The 20,934-nt window shown below is 34.7% G+C and overlaps 1 pseudogene; it reads left to right on the plus strand.

Moving 5' to 3' along the window:
• The first annotated feature begins 698 nt into the window (after positions 1 to 698).
• The window catches only part of LOC149528079 (14-3-3-like protein), a 125,513-nt pseudogene continuing 105,277 nt past the window's right edge, over positions 699 to 20,934 (plus strand).

The raw sequence follows: 20,934 nt of genomic DNA on the forward strand, positions 1-20,934 counted from the left end.
TTTCAGTAAAGTTGTAGCATTTTTTTTTTTAAATGGGTGGAGAGCCTCAACAGCATGAACCAAAAAAACACAAAGTTTTGTTGGTGAACCCTACATCATGCAATCTATTTCAAGAATGAAGCTAGCTAGCGTATTGTCTCAATTTAAAGCAATTCGACTAGGAAATTGCACTTTAGTTTCACAACACGTTGAGGGATGGGTATGCTACTATGAAAGGAATTCGTATAGAATTCAATAAAGAAGTGTTTGTAGAAGTCACTGGGTTACCCACAAATGGGGAACGATGGACAGGAGACATGGACGTGTAGACAGCAAAAGAACAATTCTCAATGCATGGAGACCCTCAGTTGGAGGAGAATAAAAAGTGAGGTACTTTGCAGTTGTCTCTCCTTCTGTAATTTATCTAGCCTACTAAATTCATTATAAGATATTTTACTTATGAAGGAAGATACTCTTATCTACATGCTGTGCATTTTAAAATTTTAACTAGGTTACGACATAGTGATCACCCTGTGAACCTTCAAAGCTTTCTCTACAATATTGTTAAAAGATAAGGAAAATCCTAGTCAATGTCCCACCATTGTTTAATTAGGGCCATGGTTGAAAAGGAATTGACTAGGTGGCACCTAGGTACATGGGAGGATTTTGCTAAATTAAAACCAATTGGACCTCAGAGTAGTGGGTCTAGAGGGCAAGGAATGGGGACATGTGAGAAGATTGTTGTAGGAGTTAGGAAAGTGGTATATAAAATAGCTTCAGAAGCTTCAGCTTCTACATCCCAACCAAAAGTTGTGAAAAGGAAAGTTCCTCCCGCAAATGCCTCTATCTCCAAAAAGAGGAAGGCCTACACAGCTCTTGCAGAAGAAAGTTCAGAGGAGGTATCTTCCCTGTCACACAAAACTGCACTTAATTTTGAAAAGGGGAAAACTGTCAATAAGGGAAAGAAACCAATTTCTACCCCAATTTCTACTCCACGACAAGTCACCAGAATGTCTCGGGTAAATTTGAGAATTGAAGCTCTTATGCCACCTACTAAGTCTCCTATACCACCTTTTGATGTTGAAACTCCAGTACCTACACTTGCATAGTCACCAGAGTACACAGCACCTAATCCTAAACACGATAGTGATCTTGAGGAAATTCCCCAAAGACTAGTTAGTCCTATCAATATTGGTAGTGATATGGATTCCTTGGAAAGAACAGTGTCTGGGTTTGAGCAATGAATGGAGGAAAATGATAATTTACCTTCAGAAGAATACCTGTCGACTGCTCAAGAAATAGTTTAGGAAATTGTGGAAACATTCCAAGTTAAATCGACTATTGTGTCTTCTCCTATAGCTACTGTGCCACAAGAAAGAATTGACAGTCCTATTACTCATCAACCACCTGATGATGATAGCAATGTTGTTGGACCAAGTGTCAATCCTTCCACTAGTCATGATGATTACAATCATCCAATTATTTGGTGTCATTCACCACCTAATATTTTCACTCAACTATCAGCCAACTTTAATGTTTATCAGCAATTTTAGTGGGAAAAAGAAAATTGGGATCTAGAAAGGAAACAATTTCTCAAAACCATTAAAGAAAAGGCATGGAAAATTGAAGACAAAGATAATGAAATTAAGGTCCTGCAACAACATGTTACTAAGGTAACAAAGCTCATTCCAAAACTTTTGAGCTGCAGATCGTTGTCTCCTATTTATACATTGTTTTTAAAAGATAAAATGGTCAATTTTCAACTGTCTTGGGTTATTCGGTGGTTGAATCCTTCCTTGAACACACCCCAAGAATTTTATGTAGCATTTAAATTAGTTTCAATGGCTCTCCAAAATCTTCTTTGTGAATTGTACATCCATAATCTTACAGTACCATATAACAAAGATTGGAATTCACTGTTGTATGTGGGAGATGTGTAGTTCAGAGCCATCGTGTCATGGATGCAAAATGAAATTAGTTGAGAAAGTTAGGCTACTCCATACAGGGAAAAGGAAATGTTGGAACCGTTATACATTCATCTTGACGTGCAAAATACTCATAGAGTTTTCTTTGACTAGCTCTCTGTTAACAATAACCCAAGTGGTGTTGCTAAAATTCATCCCATTTGAGAACAGGCATTCCTAGACTTAGAGTGGCATTGTTCTATCATTGCTCCTAAACCCATAAGAGCCTCTACTTAGAGGTGGATTTAGTTATTAGAAGATCTGAAGACAAGGGAGTTACACTCACCTAAAAACTTGGAATTGGCCACTTACAGAATGACTAGGTATGTGACAATGGCTAGGAATAAGAAAAGCTATTGGGTTCCTCTTCGCTTTCAACCACCTATTTTGCTACATCCCATGCTTGAAAAAATTTAATCATTCGCTGATTACAACCTAAACCATGAGGAAAAAAAATGGGAAAGATTGAAACAAAACCATGGATACTTCAACTACAGGGCTCATGAGTCAGGAGAGAAGCTTCCCAGTGACCTTAGGATGCGAATACAGATTAGGAACTTGTGAATGCTAAAGGGACCAGCATTAGAGTGGTTAGGGGGGAAATGATGGCACAAAATAATAGATGATTTTTGACCATTTTTATGAACATTTGACTATATCTTGTGGAAACTTATCATCTTTTAAGCCTAGTATTTTGAACCTTTTAATGAAGTTGCTGCATGAAAATGATAGTTGATATTATGTTTAAAAAGGGTTCATTTTGTTAAGTCTTTCTTCATGTATGCTTAACATGGATAGGTTTTCCTATAGCTGAAAGATTGTGGAACCGTTAGTTGAATAATTGATACTTTTCTTATAAATTAATAAATATGAATAGATGTTGTCAAAAGTTTTGTATGTATCATTGATGGCTACAGGAATCTAAGCCGGGTGGGAATCAACCGAATGACCATGAAAGACTCGTGTTGAGGAAGCGCTGGTGTTAATGAGACTTGGCAGAAAAACCCAGAAGGGACCTATTTTCATGGAAAACCAAGTGTTGGAGTAATGGAAAACAAAGATTCAATGGAAAGTGTTAAAGTTGTAACAAACCTGGACATAGAGCAAGTGAATGCATGGAAAAATTTAAGTTTGAAGGAAAGTGTTTCAATTGCAACAAACAAGGACATGAATCTTGAGAATGCAATACCAAGAAATAGAACCCAATAGAACAAATTGTCAAAGCTATATTTGGTTGGGATTACAACACATGATGCAAATGTCACTATTGTGGTGAGCATGGGCACATTGGAGAAAATTTCATAAAACATCACACGAGGAAGAGAGACACTATAAAGAGATGTTTTATATGTACAAAACTTGGACATCTTTCCAAGAACTATATGAACTAAGGAAGAGTTAAAGATGAAAAGAAAGCAAAAGCTGACAATATCAAAAGTCAAATAAGGTAGCAATAGGTAAAGAAATCTCTAGAGAATGAAATCCAAAGTCATAAAAATATTGACACCCAAGTCAATGAGTTGGGTACTCAAACATTTCAAACTAGTTAGCCATGGAGATTACTAGAACTATGATTCTAAGGAGATATCTCATATTAGTTCCAATCAATAAGAAAAATGTCCAAATCAACATTTTAGATGCATTGGGGTCATCAAGTTAGAATAGCAGTTGAAGTTATGTCTTAAGGCCTTACCGAGCATGGTCAAGTTGCAAGACCTAACTAAGCTTGGATATAGATGGCAAGATTAGAGTTCTTGCCAAGTTGAAGACTCTACTGAGTTGAAGACCCTATCAAGTTATAGACTTTACCAAGTCAAAGGTATCTTCTGAGTGTTGAAGACTTAACAGAGTTGCATAGCTTGTCACCAAGATAACTATTGTGCAATGTATTAATGGTACTTGGCCCAGTTGAAGCTCAATCCCAAATTCCTCCTATGGTACTTCTAATTAATGATATTTGGTCATTCTATCATATTTCTATCTAAGAATTAGGAACCCTAGAGTTTAAGCAGGCATATAATGACCTTTGTGTGGATAGGAGTTTGAAACTTGAGCATAAGCATTTGGAAAAGAAGGGTTTGACGCATATCCTACACATGCTAAGAAATTTTCAAGGGAAGTGGGTTAGATTCATTCTAATTCAAGTTCACGACATACATTTATGGCTAGATCAACCCATTTAGATCACTAAAAATATTATTCATAGAATCGTAGGGTTATCTATCTAAAACACAAATCAAAAACTACCAAAGCCCTAGGTCAAGTTGAACTTGCAAAGAAAACTCTTGCCGAATGGGATGGCAAAGGTATGAAGTTGAAGGGAGTTGCATATATGGAGATCAAATTTGGTATACATGTGATTTCTCACAAAATCTATAGCTCAATTCATCTAAACAACATTCTGTGTGAAGCCATTGACCTAGCTTACAAAGTTGTGAAGAAAAACTTGTCTTTTGACCTTCTTGAGCTACAACACAACCAACATAGCAAAAATATGGAGAGAATCTGGTCATCAAACAATAATACTTTTAAGTTTGGATCTTCTTTAACCTACTTACTCTTTTATTTTCAAAAAATTTTCCCTTCCAAAGGTAATGTGGCACAGAAGAAGGATACACCCATTATATATAAGATCAATGAGTTCATAGTAGAAATGGGAGAGAATTTTTAAGGCATAATGGATGCATACTTTGAGACTTTTAAGGAGAAAATGAAAAGTACATACAAAATTCCCAAGAATCTAATTGAAGACTATGACCAAGATATTTGTTTCCTTGTGGATTGTGACAAAGTACATTTACAAGCAGTTAGGCCAAGGATAGCATGTGCGAAGCCTCTTGGGTATGAGGTTAACATTGATGATACAAAAGATATAATTGAAGCTCTTATAAATGAGTCAGTGGACCCCAAGGCAACATATTTCAGTACCTATGAAGAAGCCATGGCTAGGATTTATTGGGAAATCAAGCTCCCTCGAGCTATGAAAAGAGGAAGAAAGAAAAAGGAGAAAATTATAAAAGAGACCAAATCATCTAGCTCCCCTCTTCTGCTAATAGAAGGCAAGGAAGATGATGATGAAGAAGAGGAAGGAGAAGAGGAGCATGTAGAGGAAGAAGAATCTAAAGAGGAGGAGCCTCCCAAGAAGAAAGGGAAGGTTACAATAACAAGGCCAAAAAAGTGCTCCCCTGCTATATTCACCAGGCAATCTGCAAAATCTAAGAAGAAACTCAAATTGGGTGATGATGATGATGATGAAGATCAGCACATGACATTCAAAAATCAACCCTCACCTTTGAACAAAGACTGAAAAGAATTCAAAATAGTGGAGATATGTCTAATTTCAAATTTTTGAAGTATGAAACAAGAACTAAGGAAGAGTAGAAACTAGTTGAAGAAGCCTTAGTGGCTAAAATGGCTAAGTGGAAATACTCCCTAGAAGAACTAACAAAGAAAGTTCTTGATATCCTATTGAAGATAGTAACACATCATTGGGACATTACATTAAATGTTGTTAGGGACATCAAAGAACAAACCTTGAGACAACTTTTCTAAGAAGGAAGTCAAGAAGTCATTGAAGAAGAATGAACAAAAGTTAACCACCAAATTCAATGCATTCTTGATTCTGTCAAAAGATATTGAATCAATTGTGAAGTCTAACATAAGTGCACGGAAGAACATTTATGGATTTCATAAACCTATTGAGGAGGTTGTGCAAATAGATGATGTTGAGAAAGATGATGACGAGATAAATGATGATGAAATTGATGAAATTGATAATGTGGATGAAGAAGTCAATGATGAAGAGGATCAAGAGGATCAAAGTGCAAGTGGAGATCTTCCTAACATCCAAAGTATTGAAGGCTCATATCCAAAGAAGATTGCAATAGAGGTAATGGCCTCCCTTCCACACTCTCTAAGAAAAGCCTTAGTGAAACCTAGCTCAAAGAAGGCTACTATTGATTCAGTTGAGGTAAACATTATTTTACCAAACATCCAATTGACTATTGGAGCAATTGTACTAAGTGCAATGATGAGTGTCATTCCTATCACTTCATCTACTGAGCAATAGGCTCCAATCATCTTAGCAATATGAAAAACTGAGTCTTGGCAAGTTACTACAAGTATTCCTACTATTAGTGTTATTTCTACTACAATTTATATTGTTTCTACTATTGAAAGTGAAATGACAATTGAGGTTAAGCCTCAACTGAGCACTAAAGTCTTGAGAAAAGGAAAGGAAATTATTCCTTCTGTTGAAAATGGTAAAGAGGTAGAAGCCTCTATTGAGGAAATTGATCTAGAGGAAGATATTATAGTAACAAATTGGAATCTTTCCAATCTAACCCCTAATCAAATAGATACCCTTGGTGAGCTATGGAAGAGAAGGGTCGGACAGCAAAATCTTAGAGAAGAGAAGAAAAAGAAAAATCAAGTTCTTGAAGATATTAAGGCCATATCTATTAATGAGCTGAGTATTAATTTTGATGAAAAGAAACAAATTTTGGATCAACTTGTTGAAGTAGTTCATAAGTTTAATGAGGAATTGTGTGGACAAGAAAAAATTTTGTAGAGGGAAGAAAGGAAATTTGAAAAGAAAGTTTTGGAGAAAATGGCTCAAAAAATAGCCTTTGATCAAGTGGAATTGTCCACCATCCTTGTTTCTTTTTAAAATTCTATAAATAATGTTGTTACTTTATCTATGAAGTTGAGTGACACATAAAATTTAAGGAAGTAAAGGGTAAGTTGTCTAAGATAGATACTCATATAAAGGCAAGTGTACATTAGTTGTCACTTGATCCTAGCAATAGTTTTGCATATTTTGTGAAAATTAGATATCTAACAGATCTACATGAAGAATTTTTTAGGGAAGAAGCAAGGATAAATTAAAAACTAGCATAAATTTAGGGCATGATACTTCCCAACATGGATACAGTGCAAAAACATACTGCACATGTCAAAATATTGATCCATGACAACAATTTCTCAATTGTTGATCACATGATGGAACTATCAATAGAGGTATAGATAGCTTTGCACAATTTAAAAGTTTTAGAAGGGAATTAGGAAAAGACAATGTCCATACTTTTGAAGGTATACATTTATTTTCTTTCACATTTTGGTGTTACCTTGTAATTATGAAATTTTGGCATTTGTGTCAAAATCAAGGGAGAATGTATATCATATGTATATCATATGTATATCATAAGTAAAATCAAGGAGAATGTATATATACAAGAAGGAAATATATGTATAGTAAGAGAGATGTATATACATAACAGAGAGTATGTTTACAAAAATAATTTTGAAAGACCAAAAATAAAGTCAAAGTTTACCGAGTAGCAGATAGCAGTCAAAACTGAGTTACAGACCCATATATGTTGATATGGGGAGTTTTGACTTATACTTTGAGTATTCAAATTTTTTTTATGATAAAAGTTTTTATCACTAGATATTGTTGGCATTAGAGTTAAATCATTTGTTAATTAGTGACTTAACACTTAATCAGTTGATTACAATTGCTACTGAGCTCCATAAGCAGAAAGACGAGTCTCTTGAGTGTAGCAGAGTCTACTGAGCTATAGAAGTAGATATTAGTTGCTACCAAGCTCATCAGTATAATCAATGAATATTTTAGAGTTAACCAAGTTTTGTAGTGTTTACCAAGTTTATCAATGACTATCAAGCTACAATATGTTAATGAAGAAGAATGAAGGTAGTGTTGACCAAGCTTCAATGTCAACTAAGTCTCCCAAGTTCTTCAGTATTCACCAAGTCACCCAATGCTAACCAAGTTCATGTTACTCTAGAGTGATCAATGTGGACCAAGCACCAATTTCAAATGAATTCCAAAGTTTTCCAAGTTGACAGTATTTTTGAGTGTTAGAATATCACTTGAGTGGTCTTTGGAACCTAAGTTATAGCAATAAGCCAACTTAGTGAAGGTTTTTTGGATTAGGTATTGTAGCTAACTTTAGAAGGTAATTTATTGGATTTTTATATATGTAATACATCTTATCATATTCAAAAAATTGAAGTGGATCAAGCAAGAATTAGTATGATGTGAATTAAGAAGGCTACAAGAAATATAAGGAAAAGAAGAGTCTTATCTATCATAGTCAAGTGATCATTGTATTTCAAAGGAATCACATTCAGAAAATTGAGTTGCAGATCAAAGATCAGCCACTAATTCATCCTAATAGGTGCATTAATCAAATCCTCTAACAAGGTGGGCTTAATAGTCTTTTCCAAATCTCCTAATTGAGTGCATACTTCATTTTAGGTTGTAAATCCTTTCACAAGGTGGACCTAATAGTCTTTATTTCTCCTAACAGTATCACTAGAAGTGATCAATTGTAAGCTTTAATAGGCTAAATTTATACTTCATTGATAAAGCTTATGGGTATCATCCCCACCCTAGTTTTACTTTCTATTTGAAGGTTTATGGGTTACCAAATATTGTGTCAAGTGTTATGAATTTTTTATTATTTTTAATCTTTCATTTATGCAATTGGATCATATTGTATTATGAGGTTTTAAATGGTGAATTAAAATACAAGTTTTATTGGCTCCTGATTCACCCCCTCCCCCTCTTAGTCACCTAGTCTATACTACATTTCCAACATGGTCAACACTAGATAGCTTGCCTAATGTTGGATAGCCTTGCCAACAATAGATAGCTTGATCAACATTGGATAGCTCAACCAACACTGAACAACTCAGTCAATATTGAATAATTACTAGCAATCAACAATGCCTACAACTCAGCAATGACTACAACTCAGTAGAAACTGGTAGAATGAACATAGATGAGAAGGATAACACATCAACCCAAGATGCTCCTACATCAGGTAGCCAAGGTAGAAAAAAAAAAATTCTCCTAAATCATTCAAGTGTCACAACTTGAGTTGAGTACAACTCAGATTTAGAAATCCATGTAGCATCTTCAACCAGTATGTTCTTCCACTTCACCAAATATTCATAGTAATATTTTCTTCTTTTGATTTTACCAACTATCTAATCCAATATTTGTTCAACCTCTTCAATCTTCTTCTTGGGATAGTCATTTGACACAAAAACTTCATCATCTAACTTATGATACTCATACAAATCAAAAACATTGAATATAGGAGATATATCCATGTCAACAGGTAACTCAACTTCATAAGTGTTAATAGTAACAAATTTCTTCAAGATTTTACAAAGTCCAAACTTCTTCATTTTTATCTTAATGTATGTTCCAGTAGGAAATATTTCTTTCTTCAAATGAGTCATCACCTCATCATCAACTTCAAAAATATGATCTCTTCTAGACTTATCAACATTCTTCTTATAGTTATGATTACTTTTTTCCAACTTCAACTTCACTTCCTCATGCAAAAACTTCATAAAACTAGAAAATTCTTCCACTTCAGCACTTCTCTTCTCTTCACCAGCAACATCCCTTAAATATGATATACCTCTAGGCTACATTCTAGTAACAATCTCAAAAGGTGTTTTTCATATACTTCTATTCACAAAATTATTATATGCAAACTCATCTTGTGCCAATATCATATCCCAATTACTCGGATTATCTCCATCTAAACATCTCAACAAATTACCCAAGATTTTATTCACAACATTTTTCTATCCATCTGTCTATGGATGGAATGTAGAACTAAATCTCAACTCAGTACCCATATTCTTCCACAAAGTCCTCCAAAAATAACCAATAAACTTATTGACTCTATTAGAAATAATAATTTTTGGTAATCCATGCAATCTAATAGTTTCTTTGAAGAAAATATTAGCAATATGCATAGCATATTATATCTTCTTACATGGTATGAAATGTGCCATTTTAGAAAATTTATCCACAACAACAAATATGGAATCATACCCTCTTGTTGTTTTAGGTAATCCAAGAACAAAATCCATATTGATGTCACTCCAAGGTTTCTCAGGAACAAAAATAGGTGTATAAAAACTAGTATTTTGATTTACTCCTTTTTTAACTTGACAAATTCCACAACTCCTAACAAACTTCTGAACATCCTTATATATCTATGGCCAATAATACCTATCCTTCAGCAAACTCAATGTCTTATCAATCCCAAAATGTCTAGCCAAACCTCCATAGTGTGTTTCCTTAATCAAATTAAGTCGCATAAGACTTCTTGGTATACATAATTAAATTCCTTTGAAAACCATACCTTCTTGAATGAATTACTTGTCATACTTACTCATGTGATCTGATAGATTTAGTTCTCTGCACTATCTCCACGCCTCAGAAAAATTTGGGTCAATATTATACAACTCTCTCATTTCATCAAAACCAACAACTTCAACCTTCATCTTGGTCAAAAAAGAGTGTCTTATGCTCAATTCATCATCAACTTGGTTAGAAACTCCACTCTTATGCTTAATTACAAATGTGAACTCTGCAAGTACTCAACCCACTTCATATGTCTTTGATTCAACTTATGTTGACTTTCCAAATACGGTAAAGCTTTATGATCAATATACAACACAAACTTGTTAAGAATCAAATTATGTCTCCACTTTTTCAAGGCTTACACAATATCATAAAACTCTTAATCATATATAGAATACTTCCTTTTAGCATCATTCAACTTTTCACTAAAGAAAGCAACATGTTTACCTTCTTGACTCAACATAGTTCCTATTGCACTACCACTAGCATCACATTCAACTTGAAATACCTTATTCAAATTAGGCAAAGATAATATAGGTAACTCAACAACCTTTTTTTTCAAAGTCTCAAAACTCTTACTAGCTCCATGTGTCCACTTAAAATCCTTTTGATCTCCTCACATTATCTCAGTCATAGCATTACAAATAGAACTAAAATTCTTTATAAACTTTTTGTAGAAACTAGCCAATCCATGAAATGATCTTACCTCACCTCAACTCTCAAGTGTAGGCCATTCCAAAATTGCTTTAACCTTCTCAAGATCCATTCTCAAACCATCAGCTAAAATTACAAATCCCAAATACATAATCTTCTCTTGCATAAAAGAACTCTTTTTAAAGTTAATCATCAATTTTGCCTCTTTCAATCTCTGCAATACTTGTATAACATGCTCAATATGTTCTTCCTTAGTCTTATTGAATATCATAATATCATCCAAATAAATAATCACAAACTTACCCAAAAATCTCTTGAGATCTTCATTCATCAACCTCATGAAAGTACTAGGTGCATTAGTCAAACCAAAAGGCATAACCAAACATTGATAAAAACCATGTTTTGTCTTGAAAGTAGTCTTCCATTCATCACCTTCTCTGATTTAGATCTAACGATAACCACTCTTTAAATCAATCTTGGTAAAATACTTCTCTCCACTCAAACAATCCATTATGTCATTCATCCTTAGCATAGGAAACCTATATTTCATTGTGATCTTGTTAATATGTCTAGAATTAGTACACATTCTCCATTCTCCACTCTTCTTAGTGTTAGGATTTGACAAATTCTAAACAATATATGAATAAATAATTAAATGTAGAAATAAAAGAAGAAAACCATAAGAACACAGATAATACATAGATTTAATGTGGTTCACCCAAAACTTGGGCTAGGTCCACCTACATAGTCCTCCAACCTTTCTTATTATCTAGTGATTATAGTACAAGCCCTTATAGCTTAATACCACCACAAGAACAACCTATCTCATTATAGATCACTTTCCACCAATACCTAACCCTAAGTTGTCTTATATGATATATTACCACTTTAGGGTTACAATATGCCTTTCTAAATAAGGCTTGATAAAATAGGAGCAAAAATTTTTGTAAAGTATGTATAGTACTTCTCTGATCAGTCACCACAAACTAACACTTAGGTGCTAATATAGTAGGTACAACATATGGACTCAAACTTTCTTTGATCAAACCTTTTTGCAAAAACTCATGCACTTTTCTGTTAAGTTCTTCATTCTTTGTAGGTGTCAATCTATATGGTGCTTTGTTCAGCAAAGTAGCTCCAGGAATTAGGTCCATACAATGACTTATACTTCTTACTAGTAGTAAACCATTAGGTATATCCTCTATAACAATATCTTTATCCTCATTCAATAAACTTACAATTTCTACTAGCACTTAGTTAATACCACTAGCTTCTTCTATCACTCAATTGTCACTATCTATCACTCGATCATCACTACTTTCTATCACTCAATTACAACTAACCTATGTCACTTAGTTATTACTAGCACAACTCAGTCTTCCTAGAATTATGAAAAAATAGATTTTATTCTTCTTCATTTCCTTTTCAAATTGCTTTCCATTGACCACACAAACTCGAATAGTAGTACAGTTAAGCTCATATTGACTTTCAATCAAAGGCAACAATACTTTTTTTCTCTCATTCACCCAAAGAGTATATTGATTCAGTTTTCCATCATGTGTAGTATATCTATCATATTTATGAGGTCTACCCAATAGAATATGACAACAATCCATAGGCATAACATCACATAGAACTTCATAAAACTAATTGCCAATCTTGAACTTCATAATACATTGTTCACTTACCAATATCTTATGTTCATTCTTGATCCATGAAACATGATAGGGTTTAGGATGCTTCAACTTGTATAATTGCAACTTTGTAAAAAGTTCCTTTGATGCCAAATTTGTTGAACTTCTACTATTAATGATCACCTTGTAGCATTTTTCAACCATCTTACATTTGGTCTTGAAAAGACTTCTCCATAGGAAAAGTTCGTCATCAATTCCCTTATTATAAAAAGTTCTTGTCACCATAAGATTTTCTCTAGCCTCAGGTGCACTTGGTGAGCCCTCAAGGTCTCCTTGAATCATAGAATTTATGTTATGCTATTCATTCTCACTAGAGGATCTATGCCCTTATTTACCACATCTAAAATCATTACCACAAAAACCACCTCTATAATAATAATTACCTCTTCCTCGGTAAGAACTAGTACCTCCTCAATAAGAATTGCCACATTCTTTTGATCTAGCTTTTGTCATTATTTTTCCATTCAGATTTTCCCTAATTTTGCACAAAATTATAAGATCTACCACCTTGTCCATAAGATCTACCTCTACCTCTCTAGAATCAACCACCTCTACCTCTTTATCTTTGTTCATGTTTCTTTTTCAATATCTCCTCATCTTTCATGGCATATTAATATGCTTCTTCCACGCTTTATAGTTTAACAAAACTTATTTCATCTTGAATTCAATATCTCAATCCATTGAAATACCTTGCAACTTTCTCAACCTCATCATCTACATGTCTAGATCTAATGTCCAATCTATCAAATTCCTCAATATACTCCTTCACACACATGTCCTTTTGTCTCAAATTTTATATCTTTCTCAACATGTTAACTTGGAAATCAATAGGAAGGAACATTTTCTTCACCTTTTTCACCATTTTGAGCCAAGTCTTGATCTTCTTCTTTCCTCTCCTTTGTCTATCAATTTGAAAATTCTCCCACTACACTAAAGCATGACCTTTCAACCTAGTGACTACAATTTTTACCCTCCTATTATTAGGATTATTTTCAAAATCAAATAACTTCTTTGTATTAGAGATCCAATTCAACACGGCATTAGTGTCCAATTTTTTGCCATAAGGAACAACTTCTACAATAGGCTTTGAATGTGCCCTAGACAATACTCTTAATAATCTTTCCTCATCTTGATCTTCTTTAGGTTTTGGATTATGGTTTTGTTTTATTTCTTCATAATCACTCACATCATCAAGATGTTCTCCTCTCCTATGAGTTGTCTCCATAGCATCCAATCTGGCTACAATCTATCTCAACATGTCTATAATAGTAGTGTCGGTATTTCCTCTGCCTTGAACATGTTGGAACTAATTCATGTTTGTTATTAGTAACAAAACTTATTCAAATTGTGTTTGGTTACTGAGCTCTTTGATCAATCTCTAGTGTTTTTTGAGAAATTCAATGGTTATCAAGTTTCACAGTTCATACCGAGCATTCCAAGTGGTTACCAAGTGAATACAGGTAGTGTGAAGTCTAGCAGTTCTGACTAAGTAGTTTAGTTCTTACCAAGAATTTCAATGGTTTCCAAGCTTCATAGTGTCTACCAAGTCATTAGTTCATGTGATGTGAAGCTGGTGTTAACTAAGTGATGGGATGGTTAGTGTTTATCGAGTGCAAGCATGGTAAACATGGAATTCAATTTCTACTGAGTGACATAGTATCTACTGAGTCTCCAGTGTATAATGAGTTTGAAACTACATTGAATTGATTAGTATCAATCAAGCCTCTACTTCTATCAAGTGCATGACAATGTTGAGTAATGCAGTGGACACTATGTATCATAAAGTCAACAATTCACCTTTCAGAAACTGAGTTTCTACATTTGGGCTGACTCAATAATATTGGTGTTAACTTTTGTATTGGTCAACCTTGTAATTATGAGAATTGGGTTGGTATATATGTAATTTATTGTATCATACCCAATTCTAGTAGCAATAATGTTTTAATGCATGAGAATGTGAATGTGAATTAGCAGAAAAGAAAAGTGTATTGCAAGGTCAAATTAAGAGTAGTCAAGTTTCATCTATCACAAAGAGGTGATCAGTACTTCAAGGATCTTAATCAGGAATTCAAGTTGTAATTAAGATGTACTATTTCATCCTAATAGGTGAATCAACTTCAAATCCTTTAACACGGTAGACTTAACAGTCTTTTCTTAAATCTCTTTACCAAGTGCATACTTCATTATATGTTTGTAAAACCTCTAACAGGGTGGATCTAGCAGTCCTAATTGCTCTTAATAGTGCAGATCATTAGCAGTGATCATTGTAAGCCTTAATAATCTAACTTTATACTATAGTATTAAAGTTTTTTGGGTATCATCCCCACCCTAGTTTTACTTTCTATTTGGAAGGTTTTTGGGTCACCAAATATTGCGTTCAAAGTGTTTTGTGTGCATGCAGTAGATTAATTAATGATAAATGGATTATGTTGTTAAGTGTTGAATTTGTTCAAAAGTTTTGAGGTTATTGATTCACACCTCCCCTCTTAGTAACCTAGCTAGTCTTGATTATTTCCAACAATTGGTATCTGAGCATTGTGGTTCTCATGATAAAGTTTGATAGCTTGAGCAAAGATCAAGGAGAATGGAGATATTCAGACTTGACAAATTTATTTATTGAAGCATCTTTCCCAATCCCTAAAAAGAAGGAAAGAACTTGCAAATCAAATGGATGATTGCTAGTATATTGAAGAGAATATTGAATACTTTTTCCCCTCAAGCAGTTCAGATGAATCAAATGATGTAATCAAAGAACGAATGGTTTCCTGTAAGAAGAGCTAAGAAAATTGAAAAGAGAACAAGAAATTTAGTCAATAAGATTGTGTGAAATCTCAGAAAGAGAAATAAGGAAAAAGAAGACTTGGAGGTAAGGAACAAAGAAATTCAAAATCAATCCCTTCAGCAAGAAAGTCTTATCAATCATCTCTCCAATGCAAATGAAGAAATCATGAGTCTGAGATATAAAAATGAAAGGTTAAGGAATGACTTATACACTAAAAAGAAAATCAATGAAAGGATAAAAGTTGATCTAAATTCTAAAAAGCAACTAAATGAAAGAATAATGAAACCCCAAGTAGACATGGATCAATTGAATCAGCAAAATGACAAAAATATTTATAGACAAAAGGATAAAATAGGACTTGGATACAAAGAAGAAGGTGAATCCTCCAAAAAAGGTGCTCAAAGGAATCAAAGACCTACTTGCAATTCTTGTGGTAAGATAGGTCATACATCAAACAAATGTTTGAGTAATGGAAAGGCAAAATTCAATGGAAAATGCTACAATTGCAGTCAGCATGGTTATAAAGCTAATGAATGCAAGGAGAAACCAAAGTATGAAGGAAATTGTCAAAAATGCAAGAAACAAGGTCACAAGGCATCTAAATGTAGATATAAACCATTCAATCTAGCTGAACAATTTGTAAAGGCAATATTTGGTTGGGACTACAATACTTGGTGTAGATGTCAATACTATGGAGAATATGGACACACTAGCATAAATTGTGCTAGGCATCACTTGAGAAGAAAAGATACTACCATAAGATGTTACACATGTACTAAACTTGGTCATATAGCTAAGAATTTCATGAATATAGGTAGAGTTAAAGATGAAAAGAAAGAAAAAGTAGATAACATCAGGAAGCAGATGAGATAGCAGTAGATTCCTAAATCTATCGAAGAAGCTAGTTCAAGTGATGATGGTCATGTCACTCAAGAATTGGGTGACTCCACCATTTCCAATTAAATTCTTAAGAAAGAACTAGAACTGTATTTTCAAGGACAAATTTTAAACAGTTCCAATTGAAAGGAAGAAAAGATCCAAAATAGTATTTGAGATACAAAGGGATCACAAAAGTTCAGCAATAGTAATCACCAAGTAAAGTAAGGTCATACCGAGTGAAGTCGAGTGTAACAAGGTTTTGTTTGGTTGTCGAGTTACAAGTTTTTACTAAGCAATCTATGCAAATAGTGGATGATAGCCTATGATGCACTATCTCATTATGGCTCTCATTGTACCAAGCACTAATCGGAAATTTTTATCAACAAGTAGCAATTTGACTTCATTTCCATCGTGAATTCAGTATATTCAGAGCAGAGTGATTTGTAGAGCATTCCAATGATCTTGAATAAAATTTGCAGAGAAGAAGTTTGATAATAAAGTGCTTGAGCACATTTCTCAATAGATAGCTATCCATTAGGTAGATCTCTCTTCACTTTTCCCAAATCTTGAAAATTCTTACACAAATGTAACATCTCTTTTTGCTAAGTTATGTGATGTTACCAAGCATACCAAAGAAATTAAAGGAAAATTGAATAAGATTGATGAGGATCTGAAGGCCAGTGCTCAAAAGTTCCAAATTGACCCTAGTTCAAGCTCTACACACCACATGAGGATTAGATTCCTATCAGATATGCAAATAGAGTTATTGAGAGAGGAAGCAAGGATCCGATCTACACTTATAGACATCCAGAACATGACCCTTCCTATCATGGATACAATGCAAAAGTAAATTGCTTATTCTAAAACATTGATCCATGACAATAATTTTTCAATTGCAGATCATATGATTGAACTCTCTGCAAAAGTCCAAGTTGCACTTCAAATCTGCAAAATTTTGCAAGAAAACTAGGATAGGACCTTAACTCTTATTCTTAAGGTACTGATGGGGACACAACCCAAGAACAGAATGGACACAACAGAAAAGGGAAATTGTATTAACTAAAAAATAAGCTAGTACATTCAATACAGAGAAAATAAACTTCAAAACATGCCCTAAGGGCTTACAATAGCATAAATGTGGAGATAATTTCTCCTTTCAGTGCCTCCTCTCAAACTCCACTCCGAACTACCTTTTACAATGCCAAAAATCTCCTTAAATAGACCCCAGAGGGTTAAGGACTAGGAGTACATTCTAGAAAGTGCTAGTAGGCATCCATCAACCAAATAGAAGGTTCCAGAAGCTGTGTTAGAAGTCGACACAAATCTAGAAGAATCCAAAAATGATAACAGAACTTCTGGGAGGCATAACTTTTGAATCGTAGCTCTGATTGACGAACCGTTTACATTTTTGAAAAGCTCTCGAAGTGATCTATAGCTCTATAGACCAGCTTCACTCGTCCCCCATTTTTTGACCCTTTTCAAGGTCATTTAATGCCCCTAACATAACTTTGAAGCATTCTTAGGAGGTCTCCACAACTCAAAAAATTGCAATAACTCTCAAACTATGGGGCCTTTTGACTTGATTCTTTTTCTGGAATGCTCTAAATTAAAATTACATTCATCTAGCCAATTTACACCTCCTAGTTCACCAAAATGATGGCTCAATTACATACTCCTATTGTTTTAGGATTTACACGAACACTGATAGTGGAACTGTGAGAGTTGGAACCTTTATTTGACCCAAATGGGTATCCAAAAATGAAAACACATGAAATAGAAACTAAGTCTAAGTATATTTTTTTGGGTGACACAGGATTGCCCTTATACCTCTAGATGCTCTTGCATCAGACACCCAGGGTAGATTGAAAAGTGACCCTGTCACTTTATGAATGGTAGAGGAAATCCCAAATGGGAAACCTCAGTTGTTGAAATCCAAGTTGAGTCCTCGATCGATCGTCCTTTCCATTTGACCAAATACTCTTCATACTACCTATTTCTGGTACTCCTACCCACATGATGATCTAGAATGTCTTCTATCTCCTCCTTCTTAGAAGCAGGAATTGGACATGGCTCTAACACCAGCTCCTCATCTGCACCATCATCATGATACTCTGTTAAATCTGCAATGTTGAAAATGGGAGAAATGTGAATACCATCTAGCAGCTCCACTTCATATGCATTTCCTGAGTCATTTTTCTTCAAAATTTTGCAGGGGCCAAATTTCTTCATTTTCAGCTTATTATAAGTACCAGCTGGAAATCTTTCTTTTCGTAAGTGCACCATGACTAGATCCCCTACATGGAATTCCTTATGTCTTCTCCTTTGATCAGCCCTAGCTTTATACTCTTTATTCATCTTGGTAATGTGTGCTTGAACCTCCTCATGTAGACGCTTGATATGTTTAGCAAATTCCTCAGCTTTAGCACTTGTCCTCTCCCCTTGTTCTATCTTCCTCAATTCTGGTACAGTCCTTGGGCTATTCCCATATACAATTTGGAATTTTGATTTTCCAGTATAGAGTTATTGTAAGTAAACTCTTCTTGTGGTAGAATCAAATCCCATCCCTTGGGCTTATCCCCAACTAAACATCTCAACAAATTGCCTAGACTTCTATTTACCACTTCTGTTTGGCCGTCAGTCTGCGGGTGATGCATGGAACTAAATTTTATGTCTGTTCTTAACTTCTTCCACAATGTCCTCCAGAAATACCCCACAAATTTAGTATCTTTGTCAGAAACTATACTCCTTGGAAGACTATGTAGTCTTATCACCTCTTTGAAAAACAAGTCTACAATATGGACAACATCATGAGTTTTGTGGCATGGAATGAAATGTGCCATTTTGGAGAACCTATCAACCACCATGAATACTGAGTCATTACCCCTTTATGTCCTTGTAAATCCAAGAAAAAAATCCATACTTATGTCCTCCCATGGCCTTGATGGAATAGGCAACAGCTGATATAGGCTAGTATTGTGACTAATCCCCTTGGCAACTTGACAAACCTAACAACTCTATACAAACTTCTTCACATCATATGAAATTTGAGGCCAAAAATAATGTTCTCTAAGAATGGCAATGGTCTTAACTTGACCAAAATGTCCTGCCATTCCTCCACTGTGTTTCTCCTTAATCAGATTTTCCCTCATGGAACTCCTTGGAATGCACAATTGACTACCCTTGAACAACATTCCATCCTAAATCAAATAGTCTAACCACTTGGTTCTATCTACAGCAACAAGTTCTTTACAAGCTTTCCATGCTTCAACAAAATCAAGATCCTTGGGGTACAATTTCTTGAGTTCATCAAACCCAACTACTTCAACCTGCATTACTGTAAGCAACAACTATCTCCTACTTAGTGCATCTACAACCCTGTTAGATTTTCCACTTCTGTGCTTCAACACAAATGTATAGCTCTACAAGAACTCTACCCACTTCATATGCCTCTGATTCAATTTACCTTGGCTATTTAGGTACTGTAATGCCTGATGATCAGTATACAAAACAAATTCCTTTGGTAATAAATAATACCTCCATTTCTTTAAGGCCTAAACTATTGCATAGAACTCTTGATCATAAACAAAATACTTATTTGCATCATTCAATTTTTCACTAAAATATGCAATAGGCTTACCTTCTTGGCTTAATAAAGCCCCAATAGCACTGCCACTAGCATCACAATCCACCTGGAAAACCTTTCTAAAATTTGGAAGTGCCAACATAGGCTATTCTCTCACCTTCTTCTTCAGCAATTCAAAACTTCTCGCAGCTGCTGCAGTCCATTTGAACTCTTTTCTATCCCCTCTTATTGTATCAGTTAGGGGTGTACATATGCCACTGAAATTCTTAATAAACTTCTTGTAAAAACTAACCAAACCATGAAATGATCTTACCTCAGTAGCAGACCTTGGAGTAGGTCATTCCAAGATGGCTTTTACCTTCTCTGGATCCATTTTGAGACCTTCAGGTGATATAACAAACCCCAAATAGACTAACTCGCTTTTTGTAAAGATACACTTCTTCAAATTAATTAATAGTTTCTCTTCCCTTAGCCTTTCAAAGACACTATGAATATGCAATAAATGTTCTTCCAAAGTCTTGCTGAAAATTAAAATATCATCCAAATAAACAATAACAAATTTTCCCAAGAACTTCTTAAGTACCTCATTCATGAGCCGCATGAAGGTGCTTGCGGCGTTCATCAATCCAAAGGGCGTGACTAACCACTCATAAAGACCCTCCTTGGTCTTGAAGGCTATTTTCCACTCATCTCCTTCTCGAATCTGTATCTGGTGATAACCACTCTTCAGATCTATCTTTGTGAAGTACTGAGCTCCACTCAAGCAATCCATAACATTATCCATCCTTGGCAAAGGAAACCGGTACTTGATGGTTATCCTATTTATAGCTCGAGAATTTGTACACGTCCTCCACTCTCCATCCTTCTTTGGTGTGAGTAGTACAGGTACTGCACATGGACTCAGGCTCTCTTGAATCAAGCCCTTCCTCAATAGCTCCTGAACCTGTCTATTTAGCTCCTCTGTTTCAGTAGGAGTCATTTTGTGAGCAGCCTTGTTAGGCAAACTAGCTCCTGAAATCAGATCTATCTGATGACTGATTTTCCTTACTGGTGGAAATCCATCTAGAACATTATCAGAGATAATATCTCCAAATTCCCCTAGTAAATCTGAAACTTCAAGTGGTATTTCACTACTACCTTCTTTATATTTCCTAGGAATCAAAGCATAGCACATATGCTGATGTTTCATGCCATCTAAAAACTTC

This window comes from Cupressus sempervirens, chromosome 11 (assembly GCF_028749045.1).
Source record: "Cupressus sempervirens isolate cs-2001-9-10 chromosome 11, ASM2874904v1, whole genome shotgun sequence".
NCBI lineage: Eukaryota > Viridiplantae > Streptophyta > Pinopsida > Cupressales > Cupressaceae > Cupressus > Cupressus sempervirens.